This window comes from Rattus norvegicus, chromosome 2 (genome assembly GCF_021556685.1).
Source record: "Rattus norvegicus strain SHRSP/BbbUtx chromosome 2, alternate assembly SHRSP_T2T, whole genome shotgun sequence".
NCBI classification, from domain to species: domain Eukaryota; kingdom Metazoa; phylum Chordata; class Mammalia; order Rodentia; family Muridae; genus Rattus; species Rattus norvegicus.
This window is the reverse complement of record NC_141535.1, coordinates 64,005,091-64,032,104: the sequence shown is the minus strand read 5'-3', so window position 1 is coordinate 64,032,104 and position 27,014 is coordinate 64,005,091. Positions and strand designations below refer to the sequence as shown.

The 27,014-nt window shown below is 42.0% G+C and overlaps 1 protein-coding gene across 1 annotated transcript in view; it reads left to right on the top strand.

The window, feature by feature from the left end:
• The first annotated feature begins 4,900 nt into the window (after positions 1-4,900).
• Positions 4,901-27,014, top strand: part of Cdh6 (cadherin 6) — a 146,200-nt gene continuing 124,086 nt past the window's right edge. The window contains 1 exon segment of the mRNA NM_012927.2: positions 4,901-5,017. The gene's annotated coding sequence lies outside the window, so the exon portion shown is untranslated.

Genomic DNA, 27,014 nt, shown 5'->3' with positions numbered 1-27,014 from the left:
GGGATTCTAAGTAGGGGACCCAGAGAGGTATGGACGGCCAAGGTGAAGGTGGGTCCCCTCCACACAGAGCATTTACACTTACAGATAAAATGCCTTCTCCACCCTCCCATCTTCACCTCTGTCTTCTTTTTGACAGCCGTGATACTCTGTGAAATCTGATGTTCTCACTATCTATAAAATCCCAAAATATTTTTGAACATACGCTATTATATCGTCTTCCCCCACTTCAGCCTGTCATTCTTGCTATCGGGTGTTTCTAAAATTGGGAGGTGGGTTGGTGTGAGAGGAGAATTATGTTTTTAAAAAAATGTGGGATTTTGTGTTTATTTTGGTATAGTCTACTTATTTAAAAGAGCACACCAAGTAGGGCAGTGGTGGCACACACTTTTCATGCTAGCACTTAGGAGGCAAAGGCAAGTGGATCTCTGAGTTTGAGGCTAGCCTGGTCTACAGAATTTGAAGAAAGCCAGGGGCAGAGCTCCTGCCTAGCACTAGCAAAGGCATGAGTTTTTCTCCAAACACTGCAAACGATATTAAAGTAAGAGGACATACTGTCACGTTAGATTTCTTCCCACTAGTCTGTCTGTCCTAAACAGAAGCCTATCCTTTCATTATAATAGCACAATTTTGGTTACCAGTCTACCAAACTTGGGTTGTGCATATAAAAACAGGCAAATGCATATTCTACAACAGGGCCGTGAATAAAAAGTAAAAAGAAAAGAAAAGAAATCAAATAAGAAATATATCCATTTTATCTACCCTGAAACGCTCTTAATATTAAAAATATCTTGTGTAGGTCAATGACATTACTGCTATACAGCTGTCTCATTTGTAAGTCTCCTGGCTTACTGTAATCTACCAATAGTAATGAGTCAAATATAATGATCAAGAGGGAACTATCTTAATGCAACAGGATCTAACTTTAGCTACAGTGTTGGAAGCTCTCCCAGGGCTGGGGATCTATAGAAGCACATGCAGTTTGGGTGAATCTGTTTGACCTCCTATTGAGATGTCTATGGTGCTTCCAAAAAAAAAAAAAAAAAGGGAGGGGGAGAATTCCATGGAGAGGTCCTGTCTCTTTTGTTTTGCTTCAATAGTACTTAGAAGTCACTAAAGTCCCCTCTCACCCTTTAATCATGTTCCCAGCTTTTAATGACACATGTGAGTGTGTGTGCACTCAAACATAGAAATCAGATGTGGGAGAGGGGTATTTGGGCCTCAATGAACTCTCCCCAGTAGTGTCTACCATAATGATGACATCGCAAGCAAAGCAAACATGCTTTTCCTAACATAGCACATTTAGGATATGTTTTATACCAAAGGGGCAGCTCTCCTCTGCAACTACAGTTACAGATGGTTGTAAGCCAACACATGGGGCATAAAGAATCAGACCTGCAAGACCCTGGGAGTACTCAGTGCTCCTCGAAACCACTGAGCCATCTGTTCAGCCCTTGTGGTTATTTGTTGACACGTATCCGCATTACAAGGATGACATAGTCTGTTAGTCATCTGAAGACAGACTTAAGAGAAAGTGGATTGTTCTTCATCAAAATTAATATCCTGGGCTGAAGAGATGGGTCAGGTCAGCAGGTAAAGTACTTGATGCAGAAGCACGGGGTCCTGAGTTCGGATCCTTAGAATCCGAGTAAAAGCTGACTCTTGAGGCATACAAGTAATCTCCGTGCTGAGGGGCATAGACAGGCAGATCTGGGGATATCCCTGGCCAGCCAGATTACCCAACTCTTGAGCTTCACGTTCAGTAGGGGCTACTGTCAAAACTAAGTGGAGAGCAATAGAGGAAGATACTAGACATTCACCTCTGGCCTACAGACACATAAGGACACACACACACACACACACACACACACACACACACACACACATGCACACACTCATCTCTGAAGGAAGTTTGGGTTTTTTCCAGTTTTGTTGTTGTTATTGTTGTTTGGGTATTTTGTTGTTGTTTTTTATGAACCAACTAAAATAAGATGGGATGTAATATCAGCTCAGTATATAAAATAATGTTATGCCCTGGCACTGATAAACTATTTCAAGGTTACCAACCTACTAAAGAAAACACAGGGACCGGGAAATGCAAGCTTTTGTATCCAAGGACACTCCCTAAGTGTGCCTATTCACTTGGGTCCTAGAATAGCCAGGATGGCTCTATGAGGGTGCTAGCCACTCCTTTCCCAGCCCCAGCTTCTTACCCCACCCCTTGGAGGAATCTGACCAATCAAAACTGTTCTCAAGCAATTATATGGGGAGTGGAGACAAAATGGGAAATGGGAAATTTGCCAAGACTTTCCAACTGGCAAACTTAGGTGGTCGGTGCTGTTTGCCTTGTGGACTTATAGGTGGGGGAGAGGGGAGGAGCAGGTGTGAAGAGAGGCAAAGCAACTGCAGAAGTGAGGGAGATAATATCTAAAAGCGAGATACCCATACCTTCTCAGCACCTGCTCCTAGATCTTTCCATAAGCCCTGCAGAATCTCACTCTCCGGACTCGTTACAAAAATGCTATGCTGATGAGGACTGCCACCTTTGTTCAGCTCCCTCAGAGTGGCTTCTATGACTTCCCAAGGGGTTCCAGTGTGCCAGAGATCAACTTACGACAGGACTTAGCAGTAAGGAGCAATGCTCAGTTCCCTAGCTCTGAAAGAAGGATGAAATACTTCTGGATATTTTTTATCGATATCATAATTGAGCATGAATAGTCATTGTGGTAAATGTCAGTAGGGAGCCTCAGAGAATCACATCAAGTCTTTTAGAATAATATCCTGGGGTTGCAGACGCCTTCATGTCACTTACTGCTGCCGCAGTAAAACTGCTCTGGAGCGAGCTGATTGTCCACTCTTAATAAAATGAGGTTGTTTAACCACCTTTGATATGTCGCTTAATGGAGTTTGAAGGGTAATACATCACAAACAATTTAGAGATTTCCTTTGTGAGTTATTAACTGGTTCGATGGATAGAAAATCTACTTCACTATCAGTCTTCATATAGCATAAAATCTGTTAATTTATACATCTGTCTGCTAGAGGCAATCTTACAAAATGTGTTTTTGTTAACATACTCGCACATGTTCCTTTATTAATTTATCATCACACATGTCAGTAAATTATATCTGCATGCGTAGTTCGTGGATACCCCAATTGGCATATACACATCTGGGGGTTTCACCTTGTGATCCTTCCTAGTTTTATTACCTCAGACACAGTCCTTAACCTTCACTGTGCCTTTATCAATCTATTTCCTCTGCCCTTTTTTGGCAAAAAAAAAAAAAAATCACATTGGCAGAAGAATTCCATCAAATGGTCTATAAGAATACTTTGTGAGCTGTAAAGTACTAAACAGACACACCAAGGTAATCTTTCAAATTATGCAGTCTATAACCTGAGGAATGAGTGAATGTGAAGCAACTGTCCACTCCCCCATCCCTCCTCCACTGCAGTGCAAATGTCCACATGAAGAGAACATGTTCAGCCTCCCTTCTGCAAGCTGAAGGCATCTATCTCCTCATCCCAAGGATGCCTTTTCAAATCTTGCCACCATCCCATGTGTAGAACATCTGTGCTAAGACTGCTCCACATACAGTTCTTTGAAGCACCGGCTGCCTGGAAGAAATACTTTGATTTGGGCTTCATTAAAATGCCTGAACTTCTATTAGGGACACAAAGGATGTTCTAGTAAGGGCTCTCTTGGGAAGAAGACCAACCTCTAGCTAGTTAAGTCACTCAGAAGCCAAGTGGTTGGAATGTCATTAGAGCACCATGCCATGGAAATCTTGCTGCGAGCTGGTAACATGCAGAAACAGCTGGCTTGGGTCTGTGAGTGACCCCGGGTGAAACCATTGTGGTAATTAGATTTAATTTTCTTAACCCAACAGTGCTTGACTGAATGCAACGCGTCTGCATCTCCTATGCAGAAAAGCCGTGATTCTCTTTTAACAATGCTTTGACGTATTTAAGACTTCAGCAGCTTAGCCCCTTCATGGAAGTCACTTCTTGTCAAGTCTAAGGACACCCATCCAGACAGCTATGTGTGTCAAGGAGTTTAACATAGACGTTATCTTGCTTCAGTAAGTCCCCAAAAAGATCTCAAAACATTAAATACGTCTTAAATATCAATATACACCCTAATCTGCTAGTTCAGGGTATCCTGGTATCAGCTCTTTTAGAAAGAAGGATCAGCCACGAAAACATTGATGAGCCTGGGGCATTTGGATTTGAACTGCTTCTACACTCTCGGGGCGTATGGCTTCATGCTACAGCACTCTGGGGTTACCCACTCTGCAACAGCGCCAGAGCTCCCGAAGCTACAAGGGGAAAAAAGTGTTCTTGAAATGAGAGAAGCAAAGACAGACATTCATGAATCTGTCTGCTCGCGTCTGTTCATGTTATACAGAACAGCCGTCGGTATTGTTACCTCAGAAGACCGGGGTTATTTTATCCGAGTGCAGGTCGTGCGTTCTGTCTCCCCCAAACTGGCTCACAGCGCCACGCGGTACCGTGTCGTGTCCCCAGGAATCTTAATTGCCTGGGCTATTAGAAAAGAACATCCGACCGTTGCTGGTAATTGAACACGGTGCATTTTGATAGCTTAAAAAGAAAGATCAGATAGAGTCACACAAGTTCTCAGTATGTCTTAAGCCGTCCCCCCTGAAAATATATAAGAAAAAAAGAGGAAGGGAAAGCCTGGGGCTGCGGGAGTGTTCCAGAGAGCGAACTGCTCCGGACTTCAAACACTGGGAGTCATTCTGTCAAGGGGAGGGGGCGGGCGGGGGCAGGCACTGGGCCTCTGTAACAAAGTCCTCCTCTCTTTGCTCCCTCCCACTTCATTCACTTGCAAATCAGTGTGTGCCCACAAGAGCCAGCTCTCTGGAGCCGTAACCTTCCCATCCCGAGAGCTGCAGTTCCAGGCACAGCAGCAAGAAGCACAGAGCCGGCGACCGTGGCGGAGGCAGGAGCATCCTGGGCGAGTGGCAGGGTGTCCCCAGGAGCCGGAAGGCAAACAGAGGTGGGTTCGGTCTCTGTTGCCAATGCGGGAGCTTGTGCGTGCGTTTCCTCTCTTCCTTTCCTTCTCTTTCCTCTTTATACATGTATATTATTTTAATTCCGTAGCGTTGATGGAAGCCAATCAGAGAAAGAGAGCGGTCCTCTGCGCCGGGTGTGTGCGGTGCACGGAGTTGGGAGGGATGCTCAGCTGCGAGCTGGGGTGCGGGCGGGCGCGCGGGTCCGGTTGCATTGGTGGCGCTGCTGCCCCTGCCCAGGACCGGCGCCGCTTCCCGGGGAGCCTGGGCGCCGCTCCTCCGCCGCCTGGTAAGACCGAGCCGCCTAGGGGTCTGCAGGGGGTGGCAGGGAACGGTGCGGACGAGGGAAAGCTGCCTGCCGACGTCCACTCCGTGGGGCTGGCGGAGGAGGCCAGTGAAGCTCTCGCTTTGCAAAGTTGGCTGGTCAATTACCAAGGGCGCTAGTGAGATTGATTTCCACCTACCCAACAATACAAGGGTCCGTGTGGTGACTGCTTGGGCTGAGTTACGGCTGTCTTTTTGGCTTTGAGAGTAACGCAGAAATTAATTCAGGTTGTCGGGAAACTCTGGAATGCTCCCAATAAGGAAAACTTACAGAGATGGTTGGGCTGAGAGAACGAGCTAAAGAAAACTGTTAGCCCGCATGTTCCTAGCAATGCCTTGAGGCTTCTAGAGAGCAGAAATGCTTAGGTTGCAAGGCAAGTCCGACACTGGACTTCGAAAATGGAGCACACTGTCCAGGGAAAAGTCATGTGGAAGACGCAGCTCGCTGGTGCTCTTCCAAGGCGAGACACACACACACACACACACACACACACACACACACACACACACACACACATCTGAGGGAGAATGCCTTCCTCCCTGAGAGCAGGTCTGGTGCGTCTGATGTGAGGTGTCAGATGCTAGAGTGGAGTCCCAAGGCGTTCGTGTGGAATTTAATGAAGGTGGGTTGTTGCAGCGTCCTGTAGTGCTGCAGAACTAGGGTCACTTCCTTGGTGTAGTTATTCGCCTGCCAAGAGTTATGGTCCATCTCGAGATGGGAGATGCTGGCGAGGTCAATGTGGTACTGAGGAATGTCGCCGCTACAATAAAAATCCATATTTTATGGGAAGTTACGTGAGGGTCTTGGTGTGTGCAAGGGGCTGGTTGCCTAACTTCACTGCTACTGGGAACATTGAGGAACCAAGAAGTTCAATCACGTGGAACATTCACACATTTCTCTCTCACACTCATTTTTTTTCCTATAAAGACACTTTAAAAAAAAATAATAGTCCTACAAGCTCTATCGGTCTGTGTCTCCTCACTTTCATTTATTGAAGTCACACAGTACGAACCGGAAAAGATATTTCCTTTAACAGTGTGTCTGGGGTGTACTTCTGCGTGTGGAAGGGGATGCTAATTGTGAGCTTTCCCGGTGGTTAATTATGGGGGGGGCGACGGCGTGGGGGTGCAAACTCCTCCCTGTGATTCTAACAGAGTCAGAGATGTGGCCGGTTAATGCACAACTCCTCAGAGAATGAGTAACAGCCATGTGAATGCGGGCCAAAGCTGGCTTATTTTCTTTCTGTTCTTGCTGATAGTTTTACCTGAAAGGAGAAAATCCTCCAGATTCTTTCTGCTTGGGGGGAGAGTGGGGGCAGAGGAGTGTTTGTCCCCCACTCCTCCCAATTTAGCTTGAGCACAGTCCTTTGTGTAAGAGCACTTGCGTGACTCTGTGTTTGGTGTTTTGGAGAATCTGAAAACCAGTTGTGCCCAGAAAGGCAATATGCTAAACTAGATAGCTTCATGACGTCATGAAGAGGGCAAAGTGCACAGCAGAGGCCATATTTTTAATGCAAAGCTCAGAAACTTAAAAGAAATCCAATAGAGAGCAACTGTGTCTCACCCCTCTCCCTTTCCTCTTGCCTGAATTTTTATTAACGAAGTGAAATAAAAGGTGGACCCCTTCTTACCTGGCTTTATGGTTTGTGCCTTACTTTAGAAGCAGAGGAAGTAATCCCTTTCTTCAGAAAGATACAAGGTAACAGTACATTGCTGAGAGAAAAATGCATCGCAATGCCGTGACTCTACTATATTTGTCCACAGTTATCTTTTGCTGCCATTAGGAGAAAGTGACAGGCTGGTGTCTCCAGGGGGACTTTCTACTAGTCTTTCTACTAGTTGGCTTTTACACCAATTTATCGCAATTACATTTCTCAGTGCTAAATCTGCAAGGACCATACATGGAACAAAAGCATTTTCTATCAGGTGGTCTACTATAAAAAAAAATCTGTGTCTCCTGTCCTCCACCCACCACTGCTACCAGTTTTGCAAGGAAAAACTTGCCGTGAAGCGTCCTCTTCTCTTAGGAACAAGACTGCCGTGTGCAGAATGTCTGAGACACTTGCAAACAGCTGACATTTCTAGAAAGCACATTGGGAGGGATCACATGCCCCTTCTTTACTGCAGCAACAAGTTAGAACAATGACTTCTGAATGTCTAATTAGTGGTAATTGGGTGAGTGCCCCATCCCAGGATCAAAACAGAGATAAACTGTGGCAAGCATCCTCCTCCCTTGGGAAGTCTTGTGTGGGCTTCCTTTCTGGTTCTACCTGCTTTGTATTTGCAGGTGACAATATATTATTAAGACTGTGTCTTTCCCGCTGCCTCACTTTTCCTGTTTAGTGTGGAGGGGCCTGTAGGGAACCACTCCAGACCTCTGTCGTGAAGTTCAATTAGAACCCAGATTTTGCCATGATGATAAGGGCCCATCTGCTTTTTCTTCATAGACAAGTTAGCACTAGCCAAGCAGAACCTTAATATGTGTAGCAGATCAAAGCCATTGGCTATCATTTCTACAGTTCCTCTCATTTAAGGGACATCTGAGGTATATTCAAAATTTTCTAAGTATGTAGACTGTTGGTTATTCAAAAAAGTCTACATATAGTTCCAAATCAAAGCCAGTTTATCATGAATCTACCATTATCAAAATTATACAAGGTTTTCCTTTATATTTTCCTAGAACCTTACTAGGACTCTACTTCCTACCTGATTTTACCAACTAATCTCTCATTTATCTTAAATTTACCAACTAATAAGAATGAGCTTACAGTTACGACTCCAACCACTAGAGAATTCTTACCACCAAAGAAATGTTTGGAGAGAAGAAATATCAATAACTCTTTCAGGGATCATAAACATGCAGGCCCTGTGTTGAAAATAGAGAAGTCTAACAGTAGCAAGTTCCCATTCAAGTAAGTGTAAGTCCAAAAGCAACTAAGATATACATGGTGCCCTTGTTCTGATCATTATGAATTGTAATTTTTCTGTATGATGCATAACAACACCTTTTGGGTGACCTTTTCTGAAAAAGTATCTATTGCATTTTTTTCTTTTATTTGTGGCTATGTGTGTGCTTGTGTATACATGTGTTGTGAGTGTGTGTCCACACGTGTATCTGTGTGTTACATCTGTGCTATGTGTGTGTGTACAGGTGTACATGCTATGGCACCTGTGTGGAGCTCAGACCACTTGCAGGAGTAGGTTCTCTACTTTGCCTTGTGTCAAACACGTGTCCTTAGACCTCTCAAAAAGTGCCTTTACCAACCGAGCCATCTCACCGGCCCTAGATAACCTCCATCTTTAAAAGCTCCTCCTGGAACTTGGAGCAATATAAGTTCCGGAAGGTGAATCAGCCTTTTCTGCTGCCAATCTTCAGCTCGCAACTTCCAATTTGAAAATCCGTTCTGAAGTTTGAAATGTGTTGCAAATGAGATAACACCCTGCCGAAGCCAGTGTCCTTGTCCTTGCTTAGTCGCTTAGTCACAACGGACATTCATGGGGTCCATAGGAATTAGGGTCTCATTTGTGAAAGTAACAAGCAAAGAGTCCATTAGAATTGCATTTTTCATCCTGTCAGAGCCTAACCAGCGTCTACTGAGCCTACCTCATTTGCTTCACAGAAAGGTGAGAACGTAGAAAATCAAACGTTCTGTGGCTTCACTTCACTGAATAATGTTTCTTTAATACAAAGACTCAAGAACATTATGGAAATAAGAGAACTATAGACAAAAAGAAAGTTAAATGTATGCACACAAGGCGAGGGGAAGAATACGTTGATTTGTGAAAATGTTCTACAAAACTAAGGAAGAAATCTGGAAATCCAGAAATGTTGAGTTGACCTTGTTTTATTTTATCTTCATATTCCCATTGGGATTTCCATTTTAATTTTAAGATAAATGAGAGATTTTTTTGGCACATTCTTGGGTATCAACAGTAATGGTTTGACCTTGCGCTTATAAAAAAAAATTCATTTGCCTGTAGTTTTAAAATTCCTCTCTAGGGCAATTCTCCAATTTTCAAAGCAGTCATTTAAGAATCCTTGGGTTTTCCCTAACTGAGTACAGCCTTTAGAACACCATCAACCACAAAGCAGGAACAACAGAAACATGGGAGAAAGTGCAAGTGATCCTTCAAAAGGGTCCTCCCTTTTCTAGATGGGAAACAGTCACATTGCTTAAGCCAAAACTGTTTGGCCCAAGGGAAGCCACTTCAGCCAGTAGTCTAGCTGTTCGAGACTAGACTATTAAGGGAAGTTCCAAGACTTCCAGTAAAAACACCTGGTATATGATAATTATCATCAGAGCATCTTTGTAATGATTAGTGGATGTGTGTGCAGTGGGTCCCTTCTCCCATCCTCATGGATTTCTAGAAATCATTCCACTTTGTTTCTTCAATATCTTGACATGACCCCTGCTGAGTGACAAACTTCTCTAGCAGTCACACCACCTTTCTGAGAGGTATGAGGAGAGTTTAATCAAAGTTAGGTTGTTACTATTAAAAGTTGATTTGTGGTATTTGGCAGCATAGGTCAAATGCTTCTCCTAGGGAATAGGTAGTGTTCTTGTGGAAGAGAACAATTTTTGAAGATGAAGACCACATGCTGTGATGTCTAATTTGTCTTTACAGCTCATCGCTTGAGAGTGCAGTGTCTTTCTATAATTCCCTAAGTCAGTAGGTCCGACTAAAGATTTTCAATATAACTAATAAATTACAGAAATGAAAAATGGCAATAAAAATGTTAAGCTGAGTGGATGGCCAAGACAGTGACATACACAGAGATAAATTTTATGTACAAAGCAACACAAGCATCAAAACAGAACACAACATGCTTTCCACATAGGATCTATTTCTTCTTCATAAGCCTTGTACTTTAAGTACAATGGAGCACTTAGCGTGTTCACGGACACTACTGGCCTTTGCTGTGGAATGCAAACTTGAAAATCAACTAAAAAAAATTACCACTTAAAGGAGATAACCAAGACTTAGTTATAAATTAACCCAGTGAGTATTTCAATGTGGTCAGAAATTCATCGAAATCTTGGAAGTGTTTTCTTAGCACTTTAAAGACTAGCAACTCTTTCCTTCTCTTCTCTTTATTATCCTAAAACCCAAACAGATAATTCTGTACTCTTTGGAGGCCTGCAGCCCAAGTATAATATAGTGATTCAGACAAAACATCTTACTCATCACCCATCGTACATGGTAAAGTGAATAAAAGACCCACCTACTAAGGTAGCACCCCACAATACCGCCACACATGGTACAGAGACCTTTTACACCTATAGTATTATTATTTATATAGAGAGAGCTTGGGATTTAAACACCCACATACACATGAGAGAGAGGGAGAGAGAGGGGGAGAGGGAGAGAGACTCAGAATATTTATTTTATGTATCTGAATGTTTTTGCCTGTATGTATGCATGTGTAACACAAACATGCCTGCTGCATACAGAGGTCAAATAAAGGCATCGGAACTTCTGGAACTGGAGTTAGAGATGGTCATGAGCTGCCGTGGAGTCTGAGCTTGGGTTCTCTGAGCACAGCGTTGAGTGCTCTCAACTGTTGAGCCATCTCTTCAGTCATTAAGTTCAGGATTTATATACGTCCAGATAACAGTGCTAATGAATTAAGCTTTAATGGACTTTTCTATAACGTTATGCCATGTCCTAACCATTTTTACTTTGGCTTTGTTTGTTTGGCTGCTTGGTCTTTGTGAGACAGGGTGTCATTCTGTAGTCCAGGCTATACTGGAACTCCTAATAAAGCCCAGGATGGCCTTCCATTTACAGCAACCCTGCAAACTTGTCCTATCTCGTACTAGGATTACAAGCAGGAGCCAGTGTGCCTTGGTAAAGTATCAGTTGAGATGACTTTTGGTATTGTGTGTTTAAACCTTAAGTCTTATCTACCAGGCTGGTCTACCGCTGAGATGTCTCCCAAGTGTCTGTGCATTTTGCATCATAAAAACCCCCAGGTAAATCAAGAGGGGACTCTAATACTGTTTTCCTTTTTAAAAAGGCTTTACTCAGCCCTTTTTTAGTTTGATTTCCAGGGAATTTCCCTTTGAGCCAAGCACTTAATGAATGTGCTGTTAGCAAATACTTGTGATGTCTTAAAGTTAAAGTGTGACTCTCTCTGAGAAATACTGAACAACAGAGGGCATGGGAATGGTTTGATTATTTTGACCAGAGCAAGGCAAGATATAAGGCTAAGGAAAATGTTTCTAGGTTACTCAATTTTTAGATTGCATTTGTAACCACTCATTAGAGATTATAAACGGTAGAAAAAAGAAGCATATGTGGGCTATTTGTCTGAACATAATTATCTCCTCCTGCCATCAGAGACAGCATCACTGATGGAGGAAGCACATTGAGAAAGTAGCTAAATTTGCAAACCATTCATTTCACTGATGGGAACCAACTACCCAGCCTCCTAGCACCTAACCACATCAATAACATCCCAAGGCAATGGGGATGCTGACTAGAGCTGAGTAAGAGATATTCTATCAGGATTGGGATAATCTGTTGGTCAAGAAAGTGCTTGCTGTGTGCCCGTGGGGGCTTCAGTTCAATCTCCGGTGTCCTGTAAACAGCTGTGCATGGTCTGCACTGCGGTCCCAACATCAGGGAGCAAACACGTAGATCCTGATATCTCACTGGCCAGCCAACCAAGTGTAATCAGAGAGCTGCGGTCCCAGCATAAGGACACAGCATCTGGAAAAACAAGATGGGTGATGTCTGAGGGATTGACCTCTATCTGCAACATGTACACACCCTAAAACAATGTATTTCAATCTTTCCCTTCGTATTAAGTTCTTTGCTTCTTTTATAACCAGGATTTTGTTATTTTGTAACCATCACGGTATAGTATTTTCTCTCAATGACTTAAGAAAAACAAACAAAAAAGCAAAGTCTTCTATAGCCCAGGCTGGACTCAAAATCCTCACATCTGAGGATTGCCTTGAACTCCTTCTCACCCGTCCCTACCTCCCACGTGATGGGATTACAGAAGGCATGTGCCCCAGCGTCTATCTTGGAACAGATTCCTTTAGAAGTAACATTTCCTACGCATACACATAGTGCACAAATAGTAAAGAAAGAGGAAGGTGGTGAGAGTGGGAGGAGGAAGCTCCCTTAACAACATGGCCGTTGTCTGTGACTGACATGGAAGGGACACCATTATTCTCTGTTCTCCCGATTCCCACTTTTAAAAAGTCATGTAGTACATCCAGCCTCTGAAACCAGCTGGGTAATTAGATATATAATTAGATGGTGTGAGGCATGAGAAGGAGCTTAAAGGCTTCATCCCATACAGGCCATTTACATCGGAGATAACTGATAACCAGGGAATGGGAGGGGCTTATCTGCTGATGGACCACATTCATTTTGTTCTTCAGCCTGGCCCTTCATAGCTTGATTTCTAGACACTGGGTATCATTTCTCTTTGCCATTTCTACTTAATTCTGGCATTAGAGAGAGAGAGAGAGAGAGAGAGAGAGAGAGAGAGAGAGAAACACATCTGTTGCTGTTTGTGTTCTGCAGAGGTACAGGCATGACAACTTAATGATAAAAAATAAGATTTTTGTGTTCCTACCTTTTTTCGAACTCCCATTACCAAGAAAAAAATTTTAATATCTCCTTCAGAGTTTGGTTCTGTGTTTCGGTGACTTGCTTGAGACTTGGTTTATTTGAAGCAACGTGATGGCAGTTTTGAATGATCCTTATCCAGATAAATGACTCTTCCAGATATTCAAAATCAAGTGTTCATCTTTCAAAAGTAAATTTACTGCTTATGATCAGATATGAAAAATAATGGCAACCTTTTCCGTATTTCATAAACCTCCATTTATTCTATTTTAAAAACTCATACAGTGGCCTTCCTTTGAAGTTAAAATGTCAGTTCTGTCATGAAAGTGTATGGATAAATTATGCTAGGTTTTGCCTTGGCAAGATTAAAATCTGGCAAGCAACTCAATGTCAACTCTTCCCCCTTTTTAAAAAAATAAAACTGTTAATGTCCCATGAAATCCAAAAGCCTTATGACCAATGGGTTGTATAATGGGTGTCTTCATATTGAAAAATGAAGCCTCATTCACTTCCTTCTTATGCGAATGAGCAAAATATAAAAGCAACTTGTAATTATAGGTGAGACGAAGACGAACTGTACAAAGCCATTCAACTAACAGGTATCCTCTGGTCCTGGAATCGCAGCACATGGAGCTGCACTTCAGAGCTAGCGGTCTTGCCTAACATGAACAGAACCCTACGTTCAGTCTCTAGTACTGAAAAACAACCCTATTATTAAAAAACCCTAATATTAATTCTAATATTTGGAACCAAAGTGATCTTTGGCTATATTAACGTGTCCTCTAAAAATATGATTTTCCAAGCTGATGGCTAGGATGTGTCACAAACAATTAATTTTCCCACTTGATTGTATAATGGATTATTCAGCAAGTAATGACAAGTTTTAAATTTATGTCTAATCTGATACGCAAGAGCAAACACAGCTCATCTTAACCAAATGCATAATAAAAGAGATGTCTTCTTTTTTCCACGAAAATAAGCTTCAGATACTCGTGAACAAACAAACAAACAAACAAACAAACAAACAAAAAACCAATCTCCAAAGTGTTGAGTTGCATTTCAATGTATGCATTTTTTACTTTAAAAACTGATGGCCCTCCAGGGTATAATATAGCTTTCATCCAAGAAAGCAAGTGTATCATGCTTTTAACCACAAGACTGAAAAAGAATTTTATTAATCTATCATCCATCTTGTCAAATGTTTGGAACTGCTCAATTTCACATTCAAATGAAATGTTCTGAGTTCTCCTTAGCAACATGGACTAATTTAACACCGATCAGGGCAGTGTGTGGTCAGACTAAGAAATCATCAATGCAAAAAGACAGAGCTCACCATGACTGCTATGTCGTTGATGAACCCTAATATGGACCACATCAGGCTACTGTATCTCCTAGCAATTATCCGCAAATTAGACTACTTGCTTAAAAGTACCTAGTTGGGATTTTGCCAGTGTTTCATAAAGAATTGATTCTACAAGGGAGCCTTCTGATACACCGATGCAGCCAGCTTCACTCGATGACTTCACTCTTTTTATCAAAACAAGAGATGTTTGGAGCTGGTCCCAATTAAACCAGCCGAAATGAAGTAGGATCACTTAGTTACTGCCCTCAAGAGAAAGAGACTCTATTCCATCGCCTGCATATACCAAAATGCCAGCTGTGCAGCAAGCTTCATAGGAGGCCTACTGACCAACCCGTGAGCTGGTTTTGAAAGGAAACAGAAGCCTGCCGGACACAGCTCCTGGATCTACATTTTAAAGAAATGTATAGGATACATCTCCATCATGTTTTCCCTCTCCCAGTTCCTCCCAGATCATCCCCACCTCTCTACTTACCCATCCAGCCTTATCCCTAGGTTCTTTCTCTCTTTCTCTTTAGAAAGCAAACCAAAGACAAAAATGCAAGAAGCACACAAGCCAAGAAACTCTTCAAAGACACAAAACCAAAATTCAAAATAAACAAGCAAAAGACCTATAAAACGAAAACAAGGCAAGATAAAACAACAACTTCACAAGAACACCATTGAATCTGTTCTGCATTGACCAGCTTCTCCCAGAGATGAGTCTTGCCCTCAGGTCTGATTAATATACCCAGGACTGTCTCCAAGACAATCCTTGGAGAAAACTTATTTTTCTTTTGCCAGCAGGTATAACATCGCTGATAGTTTACTCCAAAATATTTTTAGATGGAGCACTGTAGTTTATAAAACAAATAAACACACACATACACACCCATTTGGAATTGAATTTAAATGGACACATATTTTATGCCCTGAAAAATAATGAAATCATTCTACAGATGGCCACATGAGAGGACTGGGCAGTGTGTAGCATGGCCAAGATTGCCAGTTTCTCTCCTTAAAGAGCATATTCAATGGGCAGTGGCTTTATTTAACATACATAGTTTGGAGATGCATAGGAAAATAAAGTGCTCTCGAGCAACTAAACTTAATGCAATCTAGTGAAAGAGTTTAATGTGATGGACAGGAAGAGAAGACACTGTTGAGAGGCAGAGGGAGATTAACTGAGCCAAAGGTGGATTTGCACCCTGATGTTCTGAGCACTCATAGATCATATGTTTGCTTCCCTATTTGCCACTACGCTGAAAAGAGATTTTTAAGTAGCTTACTTTCTCCTTCTTTCTCTATGGCATGATCTTTCCATCGTGGTTGATTAGGAATAGCAGTCACAGAAGACAAGGGGCAAAGTTTCCCTGGTTAATAATTACGAAACCTGTTCTAACATCCATGGCATTATGAGAAGGTACTTTAAAACCAGGAGTGAAATTTTAGACTGTGCTAAGCTCAACAATTCAGAGAAGAAACCAGGAGGCTCCCCGTGCTAAGGAGATGCTCTGCTTGTCAAATGCTTTCCAATTTAAGTTTCACCTGATTGACAAGTGTTCCTAAGAATGATATTCAGCTGAGAGGTTTGGGAAAATTCATTATTTGACTCTTTCCACAGCCAAAGCCCTTCTGATACAAATAGGAGATGCTTTATGGAAGAGATAAATCTAGGTTAGGGGGATATGAGAAAATGGTTTTAAAATATCACCTCGCAGTCATGGGATCAGAATTTTAGGACCAGGGCAACACTAGGGACAGAGCACATAAGGGCTCAGGAACTTCTTGCTGGGTGAAATTCTCTCACAACCTACAAGAAAATTCTGATTTGTTTTCTTTAAAGCTCATCGATACTAGTGAAAATGTCATTTTTCTAGCCTGTGCTAATGACTTAATTTTTAATAACAGACTCCTCTTTAAGAGAGTCTATTTCAAAAGGAACTCTGTCAATGATATCTTGAGAGCCTAAGGTTAACAGACTGCCCTGCCTTCAGAACGAAGCCTCCTGACCCTCTCCTTCCTGTTGGCAGACTTCTTATTAAAGTTGGTATTAAGTGTTGTTGCCTGAAGCCTGATTAACAATTTATGCTTTCCTAAGCAGATTATGGGAGTCTGTCATTCTGATTTTTTTAATTCTTAATTTGTGTTTGGAAACAGTACATATCTCTAAATTTCTGCTTTAATACATAAGTATGTATTTGAGCAGGCAGAATTAATGTAAGCAGTGCCTTCCTAAGGATATTTACCTTTAGAGTTCTAGTGTCCATGGGTAGACTATTGTTTCTCCCTCTAATAACTAATTCAATTGCTTACTTGGTTAGGACATGACTTTTGGCCTCTCATTGAAATTGCTTCTTAAGAGAAAGATGATTGGAAGGAAAACAAAAACTAGCACTCAGAGAGCATTAACCCTCTCAAGATCAGTCTAGAAATTAAACTCAAGGCTCTGCTGTAAATACTGTCCGGCTTCCTGGCTTACAAGATGAACCTGGGAAGAAAGCGCTTGTTTGCTTTGCTCCAAAGTCCCACTGCTCGTACTCACAAGGTAAAACTTATAGCCTGTGCTATTTAACTATCTCCCCCATTGTGCTTAATATGCAAGAATACATACATACATATCTATATATATATATATATATGCACACATCTGTGTATATGTATTCATATAATGAATGGGTGTATAATAAAGTAGATAAATGATTAAATGATAGGTAATAGTGATAAACATAGGCAGGTGAATTTACATGTGTATATCTCAAATACAAAGGTAAAAGCTATATATGTTGCACACAGACAGAGAGAGAGAGAGAACTCAAAATAATAAAATTAATAAATAAATATTTATTCCCCCCCTTCTTTTCATCCCTCAGTCAGTTCACTGGTCTGCTCTGTAGTAAGTTAGGCCAACAAGTCATAACACAAATCAGCATAGTTCAGCTTCACAAAGGCCCTTTTGCTTTAGGCCCAGCTCTTCAGTTTAATTTGAATCCACCTTTTGATCACTTATTGTTGTTCCCAAGGGAAAGTCGGCAAGAGCATTTGGAAGGTTCCGATTCATTGTTCGTTAGTTAACTCTTTCCATAAGATTTACCAAGAGCCTCTTTACTCAATTCTGGAAGGACGAGCAGAGGTTAGACCACCCACACCGGCCATGTTGGGGAAGTGGGTTTTATCCCTCACTCTCACTATAAGGTCCACAGTATGTGCTTTCAATAGAAAGCCTCACATGGTATGGGTTATATTGTCTACTCTCTTATGTTTACATCCTACAGGAATACACAACCAGCCTTTCGACTTGAGTAGCATTGTGATTAGCACTGCTTCTGTTTGTTTTCAAGTTTGTCTTTTGACATCCTGCCCAGCTTCAAAAATAGCATCATCTCCGTCCTCACCACCAAGAACCCAACATGGTTTTAGGTTTTGGATGGTATGTCTCAGAATATTTTCATGGTCTTTCTTAAATCTCTACCATTTCTCCAATTAATGATTTTTCCGTAAAAAGAGAGAAATACATTTCATCAAGAAGTTATTTTACCCAAAAAACCAGGTGAAACTGGAAATGTATGATGATTGCTTTTTCATTTAATTCAATATCTATTTAATAAACACTTTATTCAAAGGGTGGAGGCACCATATGCTTTGACATTAGGTTGGTTTCGGTAGGTATTCCATATTTAATATGACTTAAAAGACTTTTGGAAATTATGTAGGAAATAAATGGATCACTTTGTCCTTTGGAGTCATATAATGGGGAGATGGTTTTACTGTGTACAAAGGCCGACCCAGTACTAATATGCAGCCCATGCTAGTCTTGAATTCATCATCATCATCATCATCATCATCATCATCATCATCATCATCATCATCATCTTCCTGCTTTCGCCTCTTGAGTACACCTGGCTTGAATTAGGTCTTTTAGTCATGAACTAGATCTGGACGGCCATTGCTAAATGTGGAGTTGAGTATGCTGAGTACGAACCCAGCGAATGTTCACCCAGCGTGCACTGGTGCCGATGTTCTTAACTGCTGACGCCCCGTGCCCTCAGTCATCTTCATTTGGTTGGATTCCTCACCCGGGGAAAGGACGTGTGTCTGTTTCTTCTCCGGTGTTTTCAACCCCTCCGCACTCCCATTTCTCTCTGCACGTTCTCTTCATTGTCTATCCTTCCTCTCAGTGCAGCTGTCCCGCCCCCTCTTCAGGAGCCTCTGCAGGCCTGTCTGTCTCACCTACTGCATCTTGAGAATAAGGGCACCAAGTCTTATTTCTAGCTCTTAAGATCTAGCAGGGCTTTTGACAAACAGCAAGAACTCATTAAATCTTGGTTGAAAGAACAAATGGGAACTGCTCATTATGCAACTTTGGGCTACATTTATACACTTTTACATTATTCATGTTGGATGTTAGCTTCTTTTCTAGTAATCTGATTTCCTTCAGATGGATTGAGAGACTGGTCCGTGCCTGTCTCCTGAGCTGTCCACAGAGGCAATCCCCTCCTCTCCCTCTCTCCCTATTCCCCTCTCTCCCTTTCTCTATCCATTCATCCCTCCTTCCCTCCCTCTCTCTCTGCCCCCAGCTCTCATTCTCTCTCTTCCCTGATATGTTATTGGTGCCTTTGACCAAATATCTGAAAAGCAGTTACAGATCCTAACTGAACCATCTGCTAGCAGAATAATTGAACATCTTATCTGAAAGTTATTTCTTTAGTAAGCCTACCCCAAGGTGTAAAGTTGTTGCGTTCTTGATTTCTGTGCTCCTGTGGGAAACTGGTTATATGGTGTTTTTTTCCTCATAGGCACAGATTAGTCTGATAAACCTTGGTTATCTTTTGGTTTATTATCCACCCACAGCCATACATCAAACCAAATCTTCAAAAGCATCTGTGGAAGACTCTTCTGTATGTGTTTTATGACCACGATCATTTTTCCTTCCAATTCCCACCCGGTAAATAACTCTTGAGTTACTGTAGGAGGTCAAATACCAGATCCTACATGGCTTTGCTGTAACCTTGAATGGAGCTGTGCAAAAGACCCCCAATCAAACTTGACTGATTATGCAGTCCTGTTTCGTTCCTTAAGTGGTAGTCAGTGCAAAGAATAGGATCCTCACGAATGCTGCTGGGCACTGAATACACAGCTCAGCCCTGGCTGCATCCTGGCCTATCAAATGGTTCATAAGGTTATGAAATGAAATGAATGGGACTTGGGTGGTGTTCCTTTATTCATCCGTTAAATGTGCTATCCATCAACCCAAAGGCAAAGGTACACAAGCAATTTTAAACTTACTAAACATTTAAGGAGAGAAATTAGTTTTATTTTGTACCTATAGATTTCTTGGACTAAATTAGGTACTATATTTTCTTCAAGCAATTATTTTGGTTGCATATGACAGCTATGGTAAATCGTAACTTTCAAGAAAAAGGCATAGAAACCTTGGTGCACAGACCTTGGGGCAGGCATTCCCGGTGTGGTTTTGCCAAGGGTACATTTCTTTTGAGTGGCACTTTCAATCAGTAATATTAGTCATTAGCACAAGTCATCTAAACTGGCTTAGTGAACTCCCCTCCCATACCTGACTTCCCAATGTCAGATAAATACAGAAATTAAACGATGTTTGGAAGTGACTAAGTTAGTGGAAGCAAAGAGGAAACCAGTGTGTGACAGTATTCACAGAGACAGCATCAGAAAACAGGGCTAACTTGTGTCCCAGCCCCTTCATGCTTGGTGCTTTCAATCTGTGTATTAAGATGCTGTGGACCCCGAAAAGAGAAAATCTTGTCTCAAATTTAAGAATAAGTGAAATTATGATTTTTACACAAGAAAGTTCTAGTGAAGTCGGCTTCAAGATGAGTGACAGAAGGAAAAACTCAGGGTCACTCTGTCCACATCCTGCTCTGAACAGCATCAAAGTCATCCATCCAGTGATTTCCTTCAGAGTTTAAAATGTTTGCCGCTGGCAGCTGAAGTTATAAGCTTCCTTATTCCTGTCTAGCTGGAGGGAGTGGGGAAGAGATACATTTCACAATTAAAGATTAAGGGTAATGCCCCTTGGTTCTATTGAACCAACTCAGGTCACGTGCCGACAACTCTCCAACACAGTAATAATTTCTGGGATTTTCTAGGTGCTATTTGGCTTCGGAACTAAAGATTCTACATTTGGAATCAAGTCCTCCATGAGGTGTGCCTGTGTGTGTGTGTGTGTCCGTGTGTCTGTCTGTATCGAAAGAGCACACTTGAATAAAACTAGTATTCTATTAGCAAGGAAGAAGAGGTGAAAGGGGACTGCTGGGTAGCCAAGCTAATTAGCCTGCCACAATTCAGAGTCCATGTTGCCGTGTGTGAAATACAAACATTAGGCAAGTGGGGGATTCAATGGCATAGGTTTGACAAACCACAGCTTCTGAGGTAAAGAGCCAGCCCACCTACCCTTTTCCACGAGTGACAGTCACCTGCAAAATGGCAATTTATAGCAACACCTCCCCACTTGAGTGATCTCTGCTTCTATCTTTTATTTTAGTCGGTGCCTGAAATGGGTTTTTGCTCTGTTTGTTTTGGGAATAGACTGACTAGAAATACATCACTGTCCAAAAAGAAAACATTTTTTTTCATCTAGGGATTTGAGGCTTAACTAGCTGGAAGGGAAATATAATTTCAGTTTGTTCTCATAGTCTCATCGAGAAAATAACCTAAAGAGATTCAAAGGACACCCAGCCATGTGAGCCCTTTCTCCTCTCAGAGGCTTGCACCTGAGCTTCAGCTTTTTCTAGCATGTTCTGTGGGGTTTTCTTAAGCAATGTTCTTGCCTTGAGCTCAGTCCTGACCACTGAAGCTTTGAGAAACTTTAAAAAGGTGTCCTTTAAAAATAGCACCAGCAAACAGTATTTTTTTCTCACACTATAAATATCCCAAATCCGTCTCGAGAAAGCTTTTTTGTTTAACCCTTTTGGGGCTTTATTTGAAAGACAAATGGGTTGAAATGAAGACGTTTGTCTGAATCTAAGTCAAAAACCCTGTGAAAATAATCACAAAAGATAAAACAGAAGGGCAGTGAGTCCTGTCCTTTTTGTACTGGGTCATTCCTGGCACTAGTGGAATTCTTGAGTAGCTTTTAGCAAATGTGTTTGTACGGATGTGATGTGTGCCACACAAAAGGGTGTTCTCGAGATGAGCGAAATCGAAAGGGAAATTCTTGCTCTTGTTTGAATTCCTTCGAGCCTCTGCAACTCCTAAGATTCTGCAACACGGTGAGTTTGCCTCTGTGCAAACATGGTCAAAACAGAATGTTTGGGCTTGGGTTTTTCAGCAAATTCTATTGCAGAATGAGAAAACTATGTCCATCAATGGTTCCAAAAGATGAGCTGTCCGCAAAATCCGGAGGTGGGGAGGGGGCATCTTTGTCATAGTACTTTGTGTGACAAAGCAAGTCCCAGAGGGACTCTATAGGAACAGTAACTACCCTGTAGATAGGTACTCTATATTGTGCAGTATAACTAAGTTAGTGTCAGGAAGGATTTTAGCTTAGCCAACGAAGAAAGCAGGAGGATCTGAGTTCAGAGCCTCAGAAACCATGTAAAAACCCTGCAAACCCCATGTTGGGGAAGGAAAGGCAGGGGGATACCAAGGGCTTGCTGACAAGCCAGTCTAGCCAAATTGGCTAACCCAGATTGATGCCTCCCTCTTTCAAGAATAAGGTGGAGGGCTATTGAGGAGAATACGAAATGAACCCTGACCTGCATGTGCACACACATGGACATGCATGCACACACAAACGTGCACATGTGTGTGGGTACACACATGCATGTGCTCATGCGCGCGCGCACACAAACACACACACATGCACACATGCAAACACACACATGCACACACTCACACACACACATGCACACAAGAATTTCGGCATCGTACCTAACATCTAAGAAACACCCCTGCCCAAAGTTAGCTTTTTATTTGCTAAAACTGTTACCATTAGTTTGGGTTTTTTTCCAATTTTCCAATCAACATGGGGCATTTTTAAGTCATCTTTTGGGCTTTTAAAAGTATTCTACTCACTGGAGTGCACCACCACTTTTTTTTTTCCCTTTTTTTTTTTTTTTTTTTTTTTATTAACTTGAGTATTTCTTATATACATTTCGAGTGTTATTCCCTTTCCCGGTTTCCGGGCAAACATCCCCCTCCCCCCTCCCCTTCCTTATGGGTGTTCCCCTCCCAACCCTCCCCCCATTGCCGCCCTCCCCCCATAGACTAGTTCACTGTGGGTTCAGTCTTAGCAGGACCCAGGGCTTCCCCTTCCACTGGTGCTCTTACTAGGATATTCATTGCTACCTATGGGGTCAGAGTCCAGGGTCAGTCCATGTATAGTCTTTAGGTAGTGGCTTAGTCCCTGGAAGCTCTGGTTGCTTGGCATTACAACTGAAGTGTTCTTCAACTCAGGGGCAAGATGCCCACAATTCTGCTCCCTGAAATGTGTTTGGGCTGACACAGCCATGTGCCAAACACAGCTTAAATTCAGAGTTTCCTCAGAGCATCTTCTGCCCTGTTCCCTGGAAATCGACTACACAAGCTGGGCTTCTCATCTGGACTCTCGGAGGTGTGAACTAACCACAGCCAACATGAAGTAAGAACAGGAGCTGCATTCCGTTGTGGAGTTCGTTATCTTGGCCTGTGGTCGTACTCTGGCCTGTTTCTCAGGCAAGCAATCACGTGATGGTATCTAAAGTGCATAGCACTCACTGTGAATAGAACACACACATCATACACACAGGCGCATGCGTGCGCGCGCACACACACACACACACACACACACACACACACACACGCACACACACACACAAGAGAGAGAGAGAGAGACCAGCTTCACTATCAAAAACTGCCCCCAACAAAGTGAAGCGAGTGCTGTCATTCTAGAGATGACTACTATAACATAGCCCTGTGCCCCCAGATACCCCCTACACTCCCCATAACTCTAATTTTTCCCATAGCCACTCATTCTTTTATGATTCCTTCCTCCTTAATTCTCGTTTTTAGGTGGTACTTGTTGCTTGCTCACTGTGAGGTAATAAAGATGGATTCAGCAATGAGCCTGAGTTCATTTCCTCCCACAAGAGCTTTATTTCTCCAGGAGAAATTCTCAAAAGGAATAAGCATTCTGAATGCATCGCCCTCAAATCAGAAAACACAGGAGATAACGGCTGAAGGGAAAGGACGTTAGAACACAAACAGCGAAACCGCAGAACGAAGGCTGAGATGAGCCGATCAGAAAATCTCCCCCAAGAAGCCCAAGTTGCAAACTTCCAAACATGAGGCAGAGTGCGTCAAGGGCCTAAAGTTAAATGTGTGGAGATATATATATCTCCCCAGTACACCCTCCAGGGAACTAGCTGTGGATGTCTCTGTCCTACCTGGAGTTCAGTTAGAAAACATGTCCTGCTCAGCTCAGGACCTGAGGAGGGCTGTGGGGGAGGGGGTGGTGTTGGTACTGATAAGGAAAACCAGCAGACTGTTAAAGAAGCAGTTGGGTGTGTGCACCAATAAATAAATAATAAATAATAAATAAATATTAAATGCTGCGTAAGCTGGTTTACACGGGATACGAGTGTAAGACTCTTCAACAGCCTCTACAAGTCTCAGTTGAAAACCATTTAAGAGGTACTTTCTTTTTTCCTGCTGGACTATCAGTTGGCAGATGCCTCTGGAAAAGGGGTCTTCTTTCTAAAACATTCCTAAATAATGTCGGTCAAGAAAAAAATACCTTTAAAATGATGTGCTGAATGACACCTCGCTCTCTGCACCTCGCCCTCCCCAGCCCTATCTGATTTGCCAATTACTTCCTGCAGGAATCTCCCGAATTCCCTGACACCCGTGCTGACATAACATCCCATCCTGGCAGGCAACTGCCAATTCTCATTGAAAAATGATTACTAAACAGTTCAGCACCAGCTCCGGGGAAGAGCTCCCTCCTCTGCCCACAGCCCTACCGAAAATGCCATTGTTTCTCTTCCACAAGGACCCAGTCTCTCTGCTTCAAATCTCTGCCCGAGTGGCCATCGTGGGTTCTGGAACAGCACACAGGAGGGATGGGTATTGTTAAAAATCTATGGCTTTGGGGATCCGAAAGATGCATAGAAAAGAATCTTTGCCCAAGGGGCGATGGGGGAGGGAAACCTGGCCAGCAGGCTGGGAAAAAGGCAAACACACAGTACAGCCAATTCAGAATGAGGTCATGGGAGCATGTCAAACAACACAGCCATTCTTGTGTTAAACATTTTTTTTCAGGATTCAATTCTGCAGGCTGTTCTCATACATCCTAAGGAGAACAAAATATTATCTACATATTTTTTTAAAGGCATTAATTAAGTTTAGGCCTGACACTAAAGAGCAACGGTCTCTGACCTTAGCCCCAGCCTCCAACTAGAGAATTCGGATAAAGCTAATGGCTGTCGTACAACCAGATCTGTGTCACATATTGAATATAGGTCAAAGGATGACTGCTCCCTGCAGAAAACAAAAATAACCTTTCGAAGACACCGTTTTATATTAGCATAAGCCCATATGCTTAGGCTCAGAAAGACATTATGCTGTATCTAAGAGGAAATCAAATCAGGAGAAAAGCACATTCGGAGCCAAGGTATTCCAGCAGTACAAGTGCACTTCAGTAAGCTTTTATTTACTGATTGGAGATAAATCCTGACCTGAAATTAATGAAAAACGGTGAGCACATCCTGATAAAGTTATGGAAACTCATGTGAATTTGAATCATTCTTTTGGCCACTATCAAAATGTTTAGCTTCAAAATGTTTTTAAACACTCTAGTCCCTCCAGGAAATCCAATTGAATTGGTCACAGATCTGAATGGTTAGATTTAATTTCTTTTACCCATTTGATACTGTAGTGCTGCCGTTCAGGAGGTCTCTTACCCCATCTGAGACAAACCAGCAAATCTTTCCCACTGAGTAGTCTCTAGTATGGTGAGAATCATCAACGTTAATATATTTTCAACCATAATTGCAAGCGAAGTCCTCTTATAAACACCTGTCAGCTGCTCACTGATGCTGTGTATATCCTTTCTCTCATTGTGAAAATGGCTAATGATTTTTAAATCCTTTAAATACTGTATCACATAGCATCAGATCCTCACTGAAATATAATAAACTTGTATGGTTATAAACTCTTCATTCAACCAGTGTTCCAGTCTGGTTAAAAGTTGAAGCCTTGAAATAACTCGTAACATTTCCATCATTGTTTGGACTAGCCGTGCCTTTAAGGATGCAGTGCAGACTGTCGGTTATGTGGTACCATATCTACTCGGGGAAAATGTTAGCTTGGGTACAATTTAGTTCTAGTAGGTAAGATAAATGCTGATTAGATCACATCAGTGCTTCAACAGAAATGCCCAATCCATTCAACTTCTGACAAAGTTCCATAAATTGAATCTCTGTATGGTATGCAGAAGACTCTTCACTTCTCCCACAGTGGAGGTCTCAGCGTTTGTATGTGTAAACTAAAGGGATGTGTTGTAGGCTCAGTGGCAACTAAGTTTTGGAATCGGTGACCTCATCTGCACACTCACTAGCAGCTTAGTTTGATGAAATCATTCAAATCCTTTCTCTTCAGAGCCCTCCATCTTTAAATTATTTTGAGTGTTAAATGAGATTGGGGCTAAAGCCTTCATATAGTTTATGGCTCATGGCTGACCATCAGTATCTCTTAGCCACTTTGATTATTATTCCCAAACTAAATATATGTACAAGCAAAAATGTGATCCTCCCAGAATACAACATACTATATCATGAAGACAAAAAGAGAGAAAAGGGGAGGAGTGCGGGGAATAGGAAGAAGAGGAAGAGGAGACAGAGAAACTTATAGGAAAATTAACCAGCTTGTTCATAAAATCAAATCTGTTCACCTGGCTCGACACTGGTTAGAGATGTTCTGTAAGGTGACAGAAAGATCTACAAAGTGTATTTCCTGACAGCAGAGGAATGCTGGAAGACACAGATGTTATTTTAAAGCAGGAAGAGGGCTCTGACTTCTTCAAAGCCTATGCCCTCTTATACCATAAGCAGAAGGAGTCTTTACATGTCTTCACGTTTCACCAGATAGACTCTTGTGCAGTTTAAATTATCCAGTAATTCTCACATTCAGTATGCTTTTAGAACTTCTAATATATCCAACTTTAAAAAAAACTTGAATTTTTAAAAAGTAATAATTTCTGGGCTTAAGGAATTGGTTTGCAATATTATGTTGGCCTTATCAATTAGGATGTGCAAAAAGATCATGTTATACTTCTTTGGGGAAAATTCTAATATAGAGATCCAAAGTCTATGTCAGTAAAGCCAGATCCAGCTACTACTAATCTTTGTATGACCTTCAAGTTAAGAATGTGTTTTACATCTCTGTGTGTGTTTGTGTGTGCACATGCGTGCATGTACATGAGGAGTTGAGAGGACAACTTCAGGTGTTGATCCTCAAGAACTGTCTACCTTTATTCTAAGGAATGGTCTCTCACTACCCTGGAACTCGCTAAGTAGAATAGGTTGGCTAATTAGGAAGTTGCTGGAACTTATTTCTCTCTGCTTCCTCAGCATCATGCCCCACCTTTTTAAAAAAATGAATATTAGACACCTCGATTCCTCTCTTTATACTTGCACAGCAAGCATTTTCCAGTGGAGACATCTCTCCAGCCCCTGCTTCTTACAATTAATGATTGAGAAAAATAATAAAAATATTACTTAATG